The sequence below is a fragment of the Mytilus edulis genome, chromosome 9 (genome assembly GCF_963676685.1).
Source record: "Mytilus edulis chromosome 9, xbMytEdul2.2, whole genome shotgun sequence".
In the NCBI taxonomy this organism is placed as follows: domain Eukaryota; kingdom Metazoa; phylum Mollusca; class Bivalvia; order Mytilida; family Mytilidae; genus Mytilus; species Mytilus edulis.
In genome coordinates this window covers 45,071,199-45,085,232 of record NC_092352.1, presented here as the reverse complement: position 1 = coordinate 45,085,232, position 14,034 = coordinate 45,071,199, and the positions used below count along the sequence as shown (strand labels likewise).

General features: G+C 33.1%; 1 long non-coding RNA gene across 1 annotated transcript in view; it reads right to left on the bottom strand.

The window, feature by feature from the left end:
- LOC139488464 (uncharacterized) overlaps positions 1-14,034 on the bottom strand; it is a 147,337-nt gene that overhangs the window by 122,095 nt on the left and 11,208 nt on the right. The window contains exons 6-9 of the long non-coding RNA XR_011656006.1: positions 13,680-13,745; positions 13,387-13,451; positions 10,441-10,518; positions 8,203-8,271 (exon numbers count right to left, since the gene is read on the bottom strand). This is a non-coding gene — a long non-coding RNA (uncharacterized lncRNA). The remainder of the gene's footprint in view (positions 1-8,202; positions 8,272-10,440; positions 10,519-13,386; positions 13,452-13,679; positions 13,746-14,034) is intronic.

Sequence of the window (14,034 nt, the reverse complement as noted above, 5' to 3'; positions counted from 1 at the left end):
TGCAATGTTTCCATTGAAAACCATCCGTATTGTTTTGCCGGACTATTTGTCATGATGAAATACAATGAAAAGCAGACAATGGCCTGCATTTCTACGAAGTTAGCCTAATTAACCTTTAATATTGAAAAAAAAACCTTTCAAAATCTTATTCTATACAAGAACTTCGTATTACTAAATATATTTCTTTCTATTTCGATCTTAGAATCCCTGTATTTCTTTATCATTTCTTAGAATATAATCATCACCCGAATCAACATAGTTTATTAGACTGGTATTTAGACATGTTTAGATGCAAAGGCCGCGTCGGCAATGGAATCGAACGCAATTTCAGGAAAAATGTGAATTAATATTTTTTTTTTTCAAATGCCTTATAGATTTGCTTGTTGTTTTTCTTAGTAAAAATTAAGAATACGAAATCCCCTGAAATCTATTGTTTGTGCATTTCCGTCACTTCGTTTTGTAATATTATGTAATATGTCTATACTGAAGACAAAGAAAAGACTGGTGTATTATTAGGTTTGATAATTTTATTAGTAAAGTTAGTGACACTTGCATGAATCCATTAATGGTTATTTAATTTAAAACTCAAATAAAAAAAAATGATGAACTTAGCATTATATTATAAAATATTTCCAGTATCTTACAGCACTGAGTTTTGCAGATTTTATCCAAAAAAAATTCAAAGTATCAAAGTCGGGACCTAATTACTTTTTGTTTTCATATATCGTATTTGGCAATTCCATGATGTGAGGAACGCGATCTATCCTACTAATAGTGAATCTTATGTTTAGATATGGAAGTTAATTTTCGAACGTTCGTTAGGATAAATACATGTTGTTAAATCGATGGATGGGATAATTCCAATTCAAATTGATTCCGCCGTGTTTGGGGTTTATGTTCTGAATCGATAAATTTTATTTCTTTGCTACAAATTCCTCATCCTTATTAAGCTGTGTGTGATTTTAAGAGCAAGATGCACACGTTATCATACTTTCCTATGTTTATGATTTTTTTATATACGCTAGGTAATAAGGTGGGACTGGTTTTTTTTACGTCGCAGCACAAACGGGCTATATCAACCTAGCTTGTGCTAATGTAAACCCGAACTGGTCTTTGTAAGGTCGATTCTAAAAATGACCGGCTCATTTTTGTACAATTGCAAACGGGATCCTAGAGTGCCCAATCCTCAGCCTTACAAACTGTGTTATGAAGAAACTTTGTTTTTGTTCCCTACGAGATTGAAATATCCGGCGTCCCTCCGTTCGTCTGTGTGTTCGTCCCTCCATGTGTCCGTTCGTCCGGTCTTGTAAGAGCTCTGACAGTTACAACTCTTGCCGTATTTTTTTTAATGGTTGATATAACCAATATTTCGGACTAGTTTTACAATGGTGGACGATTGACCTTTTTTTTTTAAGAAGACCCTTGGAAATATTAAATCTAAGGAATATGGCCTCGTTACCACTCTCACGGGTACATTTTGTTTTGTATAAAACTTGTATACTATACGAATGTCCTTGAAGGTCTGTTTGAAATTATTTGATATACAATAAAAAAAAAATCGTCCCCAGCGCATGCTTTTTACTTTTAAAGATCAACAACATAAAAAGTGTTGTTTTATTAGTTTGCCTTTTGGAAAAAAATATATGTGCAACACGGGGGTCATTGGTATTTTAAAAGATCAATATATTTCTTCACAATCAAAAATAGTTTGAAGTGCAGCGTAATCTATAGCAATCGCATAAAAAAAGATTTGTTTTTGTAATTTTGGCATTCCAAGTAAAATTATTTCTATAATCAATACTGGGTATGCACATGTAAACAACATAAGTATTCGGAAACTCGCCAAGTATTCTTAGCAATTAACATATCAAGGTCATTGAAGACCCCTTTTAGTCATAAACATGGCGGCAATGAACATTCCGTCGGATGCAGCAAAAAAATGAAGTACTAAGAATCAAATCATAAAAGGGTATCTATTTGAAAAGGAAAATTTTGTCAAGTTATTTGAACTGACTAAAACAGAATCATTCCGAATTTTGCTTATGTCTACTAATAGGATATTTCAAATTAAGACTATTTCTGCGAAATGTGAAACAAAGAACAAATGCTCGCTGTTTCTATTTCGTTTTTTTGCTGCGAAAAATTTTCTACATGGTAAATAACAAGCATTGATCTATAGCAACCTTTCAATTTTTCGTGTCTGCAAACAATCATGAAAGTCTTAATAGAAAAGGGAGGGTGTTTGGTAACATTACCAGCAGACAAACGAGACACATATTGCGGTGGCGGACTATTTGTTAAGATGAAATGCAGTCTAGAAAATAGATAATAATGACTTGCAATTCGTAGAAGTGAACGTAATTGACGTTTAGCTATTGTTAAATAACTTTCGAAGAAAACTTATTCCTTGGAAAAGATTAATATAACTGGAGATAAACATTTGTTTTAAAATCTTATAGTTCCTCTATTTCTTGATCATTTCTTAAAATATCATCATCAACTAAATCATTATAATTTATTAGACTGTTATCTGAGCATGTTTATTTACAGTAACCGCCGGCAAATGAATTGAACGCTTATCTATTGAAACGCAAAATTTGTACTTGACCTTTTCAAATGACTCCAAAGTTTGCTTGTTGTTTTTCTTAGAAAATGAATAAAACGGTTCGACAAATCCCTTGTTTATACATTTCGTTTTCTAATTTTGTCATGAGATGCAATATGTATATACCGTAGACAAAGGAAATACTCTTTTCCTATTAGATTTATTAATTGAAAACTACACATTGTTTGCTCTATGGTCGGATGGTTGTCGCTTTGACATATTCACCATTTCCTTTCTCAATTTTACATACAGGTTTCCATTTATTATCAATTAAATAGAAATCACGACATTTGACGTTATGAGAGGGCGAGGAGAGACAACTCCGATATTATTATTCAGTAGCCTACGACACTGCTTTTTTTCTAAATGTTATTAAACAGGTTTTATTCACAGTATCAAGGTCGAATACTGAATATTGTAAAGGATTTAAGGCATTGTAAATAATATGCAACGCATTATTTTTTTGATAATATTTGATTCTAGTGTTTTCATCACAGCTGTTTAGTTTATAATTCCATTATTTGCCTAATTCAGCAGGTTATGTTCTTTGAATCTGATTTCAGTTACATACATATAAAAAAGAAGATGTGGTATGATTGCCAATGAGACAACCGTCCACAGGAGACCAAAATGACACAGAAATTAGCAACTATAGGTCACCGTAGGGGCTTTAACAATGAGCAAAACCCATACATTTTTTATGGTTTTAATTAAGTGTCGATTTTTTTAGCGTTGACTTGCAGTTCATGACTTCGTGATGAATGTAAACCCAGAAATGATAACAGTTCTAAATAAAACCTTGAAAACTCAATGAAGGGTACATGTGAAGATGTATTCACACAACGAATACCTTCAAAATAAAGCAAAAAATACCATCCCTAACAAACTAAGGGAGAGACACACAACAAAATAAGATGAAAAACATATCGGAAGAACTGAATGAAAAGATGTTCAGAACGTTCCTGATTATGGGTTTTAGAGAAGAAGTGAATAATATAGTCAATATCACGCCAATGAAACTCAAAAAATCATTCGAATGAAGACTTTAAAAAGGAGGTGCAAACGTAAAATAACCCAAAAATTAATACATTCTGTCAAACGTTTCAAGGGCAGCAAAACTGACGAATGCATGGACACATCGAGCACTTTTTACAATCTGCTTCAAAAAGGGGAAAGTAACACCAGTACAATAATCAATCTGAAAATCATTCAGATACTGCAGCGCTATGAGAACTATTTGTAATTTTCTAGATACAATGATTACACAAGACAGATTGTTGACTGAAATTCTTGGAAAAGAACTTGACTGACATTTTATAGAATTGTATTACAACCTTCAAAATTCTTATTTCTTACAAAATTTAACGTTTCCTAACAGAAACTAGGTCAATGTTTTAACTACCTCTAGTTTAGTCCGTCCGATCGGTGAAAAAAATGCTCAAATCATGAGGAAAGCACCAAATTGTGCTTGATGGTACATTTTTGTGTACTAAGCAATATTAGCTATGGACCCACCCTCAACATTCAATATGGCGGCTTATTTCAAGATGGCTGCCATACATTCTAAAATATTTTCCAGTATTGCAAAAACCACAGTGGATTTGATGCTGGAAGCACAAAAATCAACAAATTTGAATGTTTTGGTGTATTTAGCACGATTTTGTTTTGATCTATCTTTGAAATTCAAAATGGCGGCTATTTTCAAAATGTCCGCCTTGAAAAATAAGCAAATATTCATTATTGACCTGAATTAAGGCATTTTATTGATGTATAATATCATTAAGTCTTTGTCTCAGTTCTGCCCTTTTTTATAATTTCCTGGCTTGTCATTTCATATACAAAGTAGTAGCTTTCATAAAAAGCTGCTGTAGTAGCTTTCATTAAAAGCTGCACTATTTGTTGTCTTGATTCACACATACAAGCTGTGATTTGGGATTAATCTGCCCCAAAAAATATTCAGTGCCTATTTTATTTCTTAGGTCGCAATAATTTGCAATTTGAGATATTAAACTGTGAATTGAGAATCATTTAAAGTTTAACACATATCAGTGAAATGGCAGGAGTTGAGGACAACAACGACAAGAACATTGAAATGTCAGAAACTGATTCACTTTAGGATATTTACAAACCCACTACTGAAGACGCTTTAACAGAGGACAACTAAGAAGTGACTATTAGGAAATATAATGTTTAAAGAACAGCTGAGACTAACTGCAATATAAAACAGATCGAAGCGCCAATTAATAAAATATGTGTTTATCTCCTTACGATGCAAGCTAAACAGAAAGAGGCAATGAATAATAATAACGAACAGCAATATCTCAGCAACGTCAGCAGTCTGTAGACAGGATAAACCACAAGGCTAGTGGTAATTGCTTGGCGGAATTGATGATCAGACCAATAAGATAGTCAATGTTGTGGTGAGACGGATGGACAAGCTGACAACAACTGAGGAAGGAGACACGGTTCAATTCCAAAGTGCATTTAAACAGCAGGGTAACTTCCAACAACTAGTATCTCCAATGCTGACTGCAGTGCCTACTTACGGTATCATCCCCGTCGAGTCAATGGCAAATCCTCCTCCCAAATTTATCACTCCATTTATAACAACCTCGTCAGCTTCTGGAGCTCTAACAGACTTTCCATAACAGCAAGCTGACTCCACTGACCGATCCAGGAAAGGGCAGATGAAACCAAAAGAGTGTGGCAACAGCTCTACTTCAGACTTCTCATTCGAGAGAGAATATACTCGATGGCAAGAAATCTCGGTGCAAGAGACCGGAACCGAAGCCTACAGCTCCCAAAAATGGAAATACTCAATTGAAGAGGATCCAAAGTGAATTGGAAGCCGTTTATTTACCAATTTGAACGAACTGCCGGTAGATGACAATGGGAAAACAGGAACAATGTGTGTAGGCTCCCAGATTGTCAGGCCGATGTTGGCTATGAGTATGCTCACAAGGTAAACACAGATGATGATTCCAAGGCCTAAAGAAAAATATTGGAGCAGAGCAGCGCTTCAACAAGGAAGACGATCAAACCAGATTGGAACCGAAGCATTCCTTCGAAGATGTAATTTAAAAGACAAAGAGTCTGCAAGCCATGTAATAGAGAGGAACCTCGAAATTTTGAACAAGGCGTTAAAACAATTGAAAACATCAAAAGCCAACCAGATGGCGATATATGGATCAAAAAGTGCCAATTATGGTGATCGGCAAGTCTACTTTACTGATGGCGCAGTATCACCAACCGATAAAGGAAATATGAGAAATCCTTTGGAAAATGAGGTTCATTAACTAAAACAAGTTGTCACAAAACTAGCTGATGTTATGCTTTCAACTAATCAGCATAACCTGGATTGGCTGATCAATATAACCTTGTTCCTTCTGATCAAATAATCTTGGAAGATCACCTGATCAATATACACGTGGTAAATCTCCTGAGCAATACAATCGCGGTAGATCGCCAGATAGAAATACACCAAAGTTTAATGCACATCGACCAACAACACCCCCACTAAGACAGAGATAATAAAGTCCTCAAGGACAACGGTTAGCATCTCCACGGACAAACTCCAAAAATCCCGGTTATTTTAGACAACGGTCAATTAACTTCACCAGGATACAGATTAGATAAAAGCGCAACCCCTCCTATATTGTCATCAGACGAACCATTTGAAAGAGCTTAGCAGTACGAGGTACTATACATGACCAGAAATTGAGCATGATTGTGGACACTGCTGCAATGATAACATTAGTAAATGAGAAATTAATTCCGGCAGATAATGGAGATTTGGAGACCGTTACGCTACATGGCTTTGGTGAACAGCTTGTTATTGGGAAGATTATAAAGAACGACACTCGACAATGATAGAGTAAACATACAATTGGATGTGTGTTAAGAGCTATTAACAGACGATCTTATGCTAGATATTTTGAACAAACTGAGCGCAGTGATAAATCTGAGTACTCCCACACTCAACATCAACAATAAAGTGATAAATGCGACATTTGTTAACAGTGGAAACGAGATTTAAACTCAGCAAATTTGCATAAAACGAACCATCACTCAGAAATGACTGTTACCGTTTAAACTAATAAAAGTTCTAACCAGGAGTGCGTTTTAGGACCATACTCGCTGACTAGTTGCGAATTGGTTTCGCACGTAGTCGGAAAAGGAAATAGTTGCCCCTTAACTATTTTAAATGATGGCAATCGTCTAATGCGCCTGAAGAAAGGTACGCCTATCGACTAAATAGAATAGTTTGACGATGTAGTGGGGACGGCAGATGAAAACGCGATAAGTGACGTAAGACGTGGCATTGAAGAGACACGAGACAAGGTGCCCTCGGCACTGCCTCAAAGCTCAGATAAGTTACCTAATATTCCAACACATTTAACCTACCTATATTAACGTTTAATCGACTCGCTTCAATATATTTCATTCCAACCATTAAAACTGAAAGCGTTTAAAGAACAATTACAATAACATGTAACATATTGAATAACATTTTGAATTTCACTTTTTGTTTTTGTATATGCACCCATATTTGCAAATGTATGCGTTATAGAAATAACCAAATTATTTTTTTTATATTTCAAAATTAATTGATAACAAATTCAAAAACATGAAGATCATTTTAAAAGAATCATTACTTTCATTTCCGAAATTATATAGAATTCCTTACGGATATTCTTGCTATTTTTAACGTTTTTCCGCCATCTTGAATATGGCAGTCATATTGGATTTTCAGAGTGGGTCCATAGCTGAAATCAAAGGGTATATGACCAAGAACTACTGTGCAAAGTGTCATGCTTTCCTCATCAAGTGAGCAATTCTGCCCTATATCTGCACCAATCGGCCGGACTAGTTCAAGTGTTTCTTAGAATATGAACAGTACCTAAATCTTTACAAACAAATGAGGATAATGGTTTGAAGTTGTGGTTAAATGCGCGATTGGCAGAAAATGCCAATTAAGGTTTTATTTTCGTATGACTAGTCGGTGGTCTAATTATAGTTTCTAAGAAATCAAAAACAAACTATTATTATCTCGGAAATTATTAAAGTTATTCTTTCTGTAATAATTTTATGCGTCATGCAAATATAAAGAAAATGGCTCTCAAGTTTCATTACTACATAATGTCATTTGATCATGTACAAATGTATCTAAACTTCACAATATTCTAATTGGCAAAGCGGGATTACTGAACTATATTGTCGTACGTGTTAATAATGAGGGAGAGACACACAACACACATTATACATACTTCCGAAACTATCCCACATAAATTTTAACGTCTTAGTTCGAAATCGAACTTATTTTTACAGATTCATCGGATAGCAAGCATACAACATATTTGCGATTTCTTCTTGCTATGATACTATTTTGAATCATTATTTTGAAAAAGTGTGCGTTATATGATAATGGCAATGTATATGGTGGCCCTATTTTCACATCAAAAGGAGACGAACTTATACAGTGCTTTCAGTAGAAGCAGTCATCCTTTAATTTTCTTGTTTTCTGATAAACTGTGTATTTTACGGCCTTGTGCATGTTTGTCTTAAGAATGTTTATACATAAGTATAGGTTGACATACCTTTGTCGTTTTACCGAAAAATAATCTGTATAACAATGGTTGGAACTCTTTTAAAATACGCATCTGAAACTATATAGTTAATCTAATTTTCAAGGTGTGCAACATGAATTATTAAGGTAACCATCTCTCGTGTTATACTTTAACCGAAAGCCCACATCTTCTGTTATTCATTTTGATGACTTTGCGCAATTCAAATAACCAAAAGAGGGGTTGAAGCATACAACATATTAAACAATTAAGGTAATTTTTCACCAAAAGAAACGAGTGGCTTAAATGAATACAGTTTTAACAAGTTGTCTATATACCAGTGGCTTAAATGAATACAGTTTTAACATCTTGTCTATATACCAGCTTTGATTATTTGGAATATCTACTAATTTTCACTTCTTCGTACTACGTACATTTGTATGAGCATCAAGATTATTCTCCTTAAATCTGTACAGGGAAGTTTTACCTAGCTCTAATTGTATAGTTTTATTGTTGATATTCAACCCAATTTGTATCTAGTGTTAAATTATTTATTTATATGACAGAACTTTCTTGGTATTCCTAATTATTGGAAGAATTTTATACACATATGTAGTATACCTAAAACGACAAAGTTATTTTTCATTTACCTGTAGATTTTATTAAAACCGGTTTTTTTCAAAAGTGATTATTTTCGAAGGGTTAAATATTTCGCGGTGGTGTCTTGCCATGGCTATGTTTGGACTTGTTTGTTTGCTTTTTGACCTTGAATGTTTGTCCTTGTGTGTTAATTTACGTTTTTTTAAAGTTGAGCCCTCTAAATTGATATTTTAACGTTTGGTTTTGTATGCTGTGATGTTATGATATTGTTTCAGAAAAGGGAGAAGGTTTGGTACCATTAAAACGTTTAATCCCGCTGCAAATGTTTGCACCTGTCCTAAGTCGGGAATTTGATGTACAGAAGTTGTCATTTGTTCATGTAATTTTTACGTGTTTCTCGTTTCTCGTTTTTAAATAGATTAGACCGTTGGTTTTCTCGTTTGAATGGTTTTACACTAGTAATTTTAGGGCCCTTTATAGCTTTTTGTTCGGTGTGAGCCAAGGCTCCGTGTTGAAGGCCGTACATTGAACTATAATTGTTTACTTTTATAAATTGTTATTTGGATGGAGAGTTGTCTAACTGGCATTCACACCACATCTTCCTATATCTATTAACAAGTATCACAAGACATTTACAAAGGCATAAATCAGAGAAGATTTTATTAAACTGCGAGTAAACCCACCAGCAAATTCTAACAGAAATTGGTGTGATAACATGTTTCGTAAATCAAAAATTCTATTTGTATGATTAATCATGAAGACTGAAAAAACAACATCATAGAACATCCTTCTGACAAGGTTCTCTTCGGATGAAATGAAATGTTTCCTGTTGATTAATTTAGTACAGTCCTGTTTTTTTATTTCTTTTATTTTTATGAAACAGCTAGGGACAATCTGTGTTTTGATCTGTGTGTCTGTTCGTTTGTTTGTTTGTTCGTTCATTCTTTCTTTCGTCCGTCCGTCCATTCCTCCGTCCGTCTGTCCCCCTTCAAGTTTCAGGTTTTGGTCAAGGTAGTGAATAATGAAATTGAAGTCGAATCAACTTGAAGCTTAGTGCACATGTTACCGATGATTTGATCTTACAAATTTTAATGCCACATTTGTGTTTAAACCTCTTATTCTTCGGGTCCAATTTACATGGAAAATGATAGTGCGAGCGAAACACCCGTGTACAATTGACTCATTTTTAATATTTTTATATGCTTCCTGTGTTTATTCACTTGAAAACATAGTCAAAAGAGATTGATTTTTATTTACGGGTACAACATTTATCGTGTATTTTTCGCTTTTCCGTTTAGCAATGTTAAAAAGTAACGTTGATATTACAGAGGTATTGTTAATATTGACAGTAATGTGCAAGTTTCTTTTATTATACTTTTAGACTAAAATAGTGTCATCTTTCTCAGAAACAGGAGGAACGCCGTTTTCCTGGAAATCTATAGCCTTGAAAATATATGTCTTCATTATTTTGTCATATGAGTGATATATTACCCCAAACTAATGACTGGATCAATTGCTAGTCTCAAAATAATTATTTGAAGGCCAAACCTTTGTATAGAAAACACGCATTGACAGAAATAAAAAAAACTATCATTTCCTAAAAGGTTGTTTCAAAATTTATTAATAGATTTGTATTCAACTGATGTTGTCCTGTTCGAAAAAAAACCTTACCATATATATGTTCCATGCTTATGATACAGTTAGCCGATCGACCGTTAGGTCTTCATTAGGCACATCAAGGCACTCGCACTAAAAAATATTAACACAACACAATATAAATTTTATGAAAAAATCAGTAGTTATCTAATAATTCGTTTCTGTGAAAGTTGCATTGGGGATTTTTTTTTGGGCACTTCAGTGTTTCTGTTGTTTCGATGTTTTCATCTTATAGTTAACGTGTTTACTTTGGTTTTAGGTTGTAACCCGAATTTGTTTTCTCTCAATCGATTAATGACTCTTTAACAGTGTTATATTATTAGTATATATTAGTTGCTTTTATTCATGTGTTACCTTCATCAGAAACATGTAAACAAATTGAAGGCCAACTCAATTAGTTCCTTATTCAATTGTTGTTAGCAATTGTCACTGATTGTTATATAGACATGTATCAAACATTTTTGTTTCGTTTAATAAATTATCATCTTTGTAATAATTTTTAGATTCTTCCACCAGGTAGTAAGAAATTAAGGTGACTGTATTTACTGGTGTTCAAACCGTAAATTAAGTGTAAGCAGACAAATCAAGTTTTAAATAAATAAAAAACTAAGGGAAATGGAGAGAGAATGTGGAGATACCGGAATATAATCTGGAAATTAAATCATTTAAGCACCTTATAAAATCAGATCTCGAAAATTAAGGAAAAAATGTAATCAAAGATACATGGCTTGAACACGTTTGTACACCAAATGGCGTTTTGTCTGCAAAAGACTTAACCATTGACTCTCTATTCAAATAAAGTACAAATTTAAAGGGCAATTAATAATAATGTATTATCGATGAAGTCTTTCAAATGTTTATGATAGTGTGTTTGGAGTTATGACAAATTAGTCTACAACCTACAACAGTACAATGCAATATTGTTTATTACATTTGCTCAAAATGGTCTGTTTCTAATTGAATCATATGTATAAGTACATTTGTACCAAAAGTGTTTAGTAATAAAAAGTAATAAATTTGAGACATCCGCAGCATACTGATCTTGACATCTGGTTAATCAACTTAACATATATAAATCAAGATCAAAAGAAATCATGAGGAAATAACATGACAGTGTATTACACGGAGATGAATTCTTGGAAATTTCTTTTCTAAGAGATAACGCGCAACTTTTTATGACCCATTTAGAGTTATGAAATATTCTCACAACAGTGTATCGTCTACACTACTTGGAATAAGACAGGGCTGATCATACACATTCAAATTGAACAATTTTGATTACTTAATACCATTAGAAACATCTTTAACATTTGTGAGCCTAATAGCTAGCTATCTTTAAAGAACCAGTATTTCTTAGAATTAAAACCTCAATTATTCGCGTTAAGTTGATATTTATATTACAGGAAAGCTAGGTTCAATTGGCAACCCAGACTAAGGAATATAAATCCAGTTATGACAAGTACTTTATGTTAACCCAAATCATTGTCAATTCATGAGCTATTATGTAATCTTACGGATTTATTATGTAGGACCATTGTTTGAAATAAATATATATAGCGCGTTATTTGGAAAAGTTTAAGGACAAAGGACGATAACTCAAATTTCAAGTCACATGAGATTATGCTTTTCGATGTCTTTGAAATTTAATCGTACTTAACAGTTTGAAATAATTCTCTGATTACTTTACATAATTAGTTATCAAATGTACCAGGATTATAATTTAATACGCTAGACGCGCGTTTCGTCTACATAAGACTCATCAGTGACCCTCAGACCAAAATAGTTATAAACCCAAACAAATACAAAGTTAAGAGCATTGAGGACCCAAAATTCCAAAAGGTTGTTCCAAATACGGCTAAGGTAATCTATTCCTGGGATAAGACAATCCTTAGGTTTTCGAAATATTCAACGTTTTGTAACAGGAAATTTATAAAAATGACCATATAAATGATATTCATGTCAACACCGACTACTGACTACTGAGCTGGTGATATCCTCGTGGACGAAACGTCCACCAGCTGTGGACGTAAGCTGACACATAAGCTGACACAATCATAAGAATGAATTCAACTTCAAATCAAGAAAAAAACACATTTCATAAACTTTAAAATGAGTTACGATTAAAGTCATATGAAATGAGTGACCGGTGAACAATAATGTGTATCCAATTTTTTAACCAATGCATACATATATCATAAACTTGTCTTCTGTGGACGATCTTTTTTTATATTATTTCTCATAAATTTCGTATAATAGTCGAATATTTCAATCGGTCAGTGTTGTTGTGAAAATATGACAGCTTTTTGATAGTCGTGTATTGAAGCCGAAGTTTAACAATTGTCACCCGTTTGTGAATATTCAACAAAGAAGCATGGATATTCCGGTTAGTACGTGTATAACAGGTACAATAAGATATAGTTTATCTTGATGACGGAGCGATGTTTACTTTGGTTATCCATTCGCACTTGCGTATTGGGCTCACCGTATTTTTACGAGAAAAGTCACGCTGCATACGGAAAACATGTCAGCGAATTGTTTGCTGGAAGCAAGTAATAAAAAAAAGTAAACCTTTTCTAAATTTGGACAAATTATAGAATTGTCTTTAGAAAAATGTATATGTATATAAGTTTTATAATGAAAACTAGCTATTTAGCTATAAATAACATATGCATATATTTTTTTCAATTTGAAGCTTCATATGACTTTAATATGTTTGTGAACTAAGGTTTTAGCTCATACAAGCATAACAGACCTAAGATCGTTGTTGCTATGCTTTAAGTGTTCCACATATACCACCTAAAGCATTAAAAGGTCTGAGAATTCATTCATTTGGTTTTTGAATTAACGCGAGAGAATTTTACTAAGGGTTCAAATCTCGTTAATAGATTAGATAGTTTGCTTCAGTTTTGGTATTAATTTTTTTTTTTTGGTGTTAGACAACGTTTTTGATGTGTTTCTTACCTCAATTGTAGTGATTCATTTCTTCTTCTTTTTTTTTTTTTTTAGCTTTTGTAACTCTTCAAAATCTGAAAAAAATATAAACTTAGATTAAGGTAACAGAAGTTTACCGATGTTCATGGAAATTGTGTTTGCAAAAGCGGTTATTATAAATAGCATTTATTTATTTGGTTTTGAATTAACGCAAGAGAATTTTACTAAGGGTTCAAATCTCGTTAATCGATAAGTTAGTTTGCTTCAGTTTTGGTATTAATTTTTTTTTTGGTGTTAGACAACGTTTTTGATGTGTTTCTTACCTCAATTGTAGTGATTCATTTCTTTTTCTTTTTTTTTTTTTTTTAGCTTTTGTAACTCTTCAAAATCTGAAAAAATATAAACTTAGATTAAGGTAACAGAAGTTTACCGATGTTCATGGTAATTGTGTTTGTTAAATCGGTTATTATAAATATCATATGCAATGCAAAACAAATCAAACCGTACTGCAAAAATTTTGTTTTGCTGATTTTTGAATTTCATCAACTTATTGTGATTTTTGTATATCAGACATTTATGAATGTCGTTAGCGTTGGCTTGGAGAAACATCCCTTAATTTATCTTCTCGATTACAATAATTGTAAGTAAAAACTATCTTTAGTAAATCAATAGATTCAC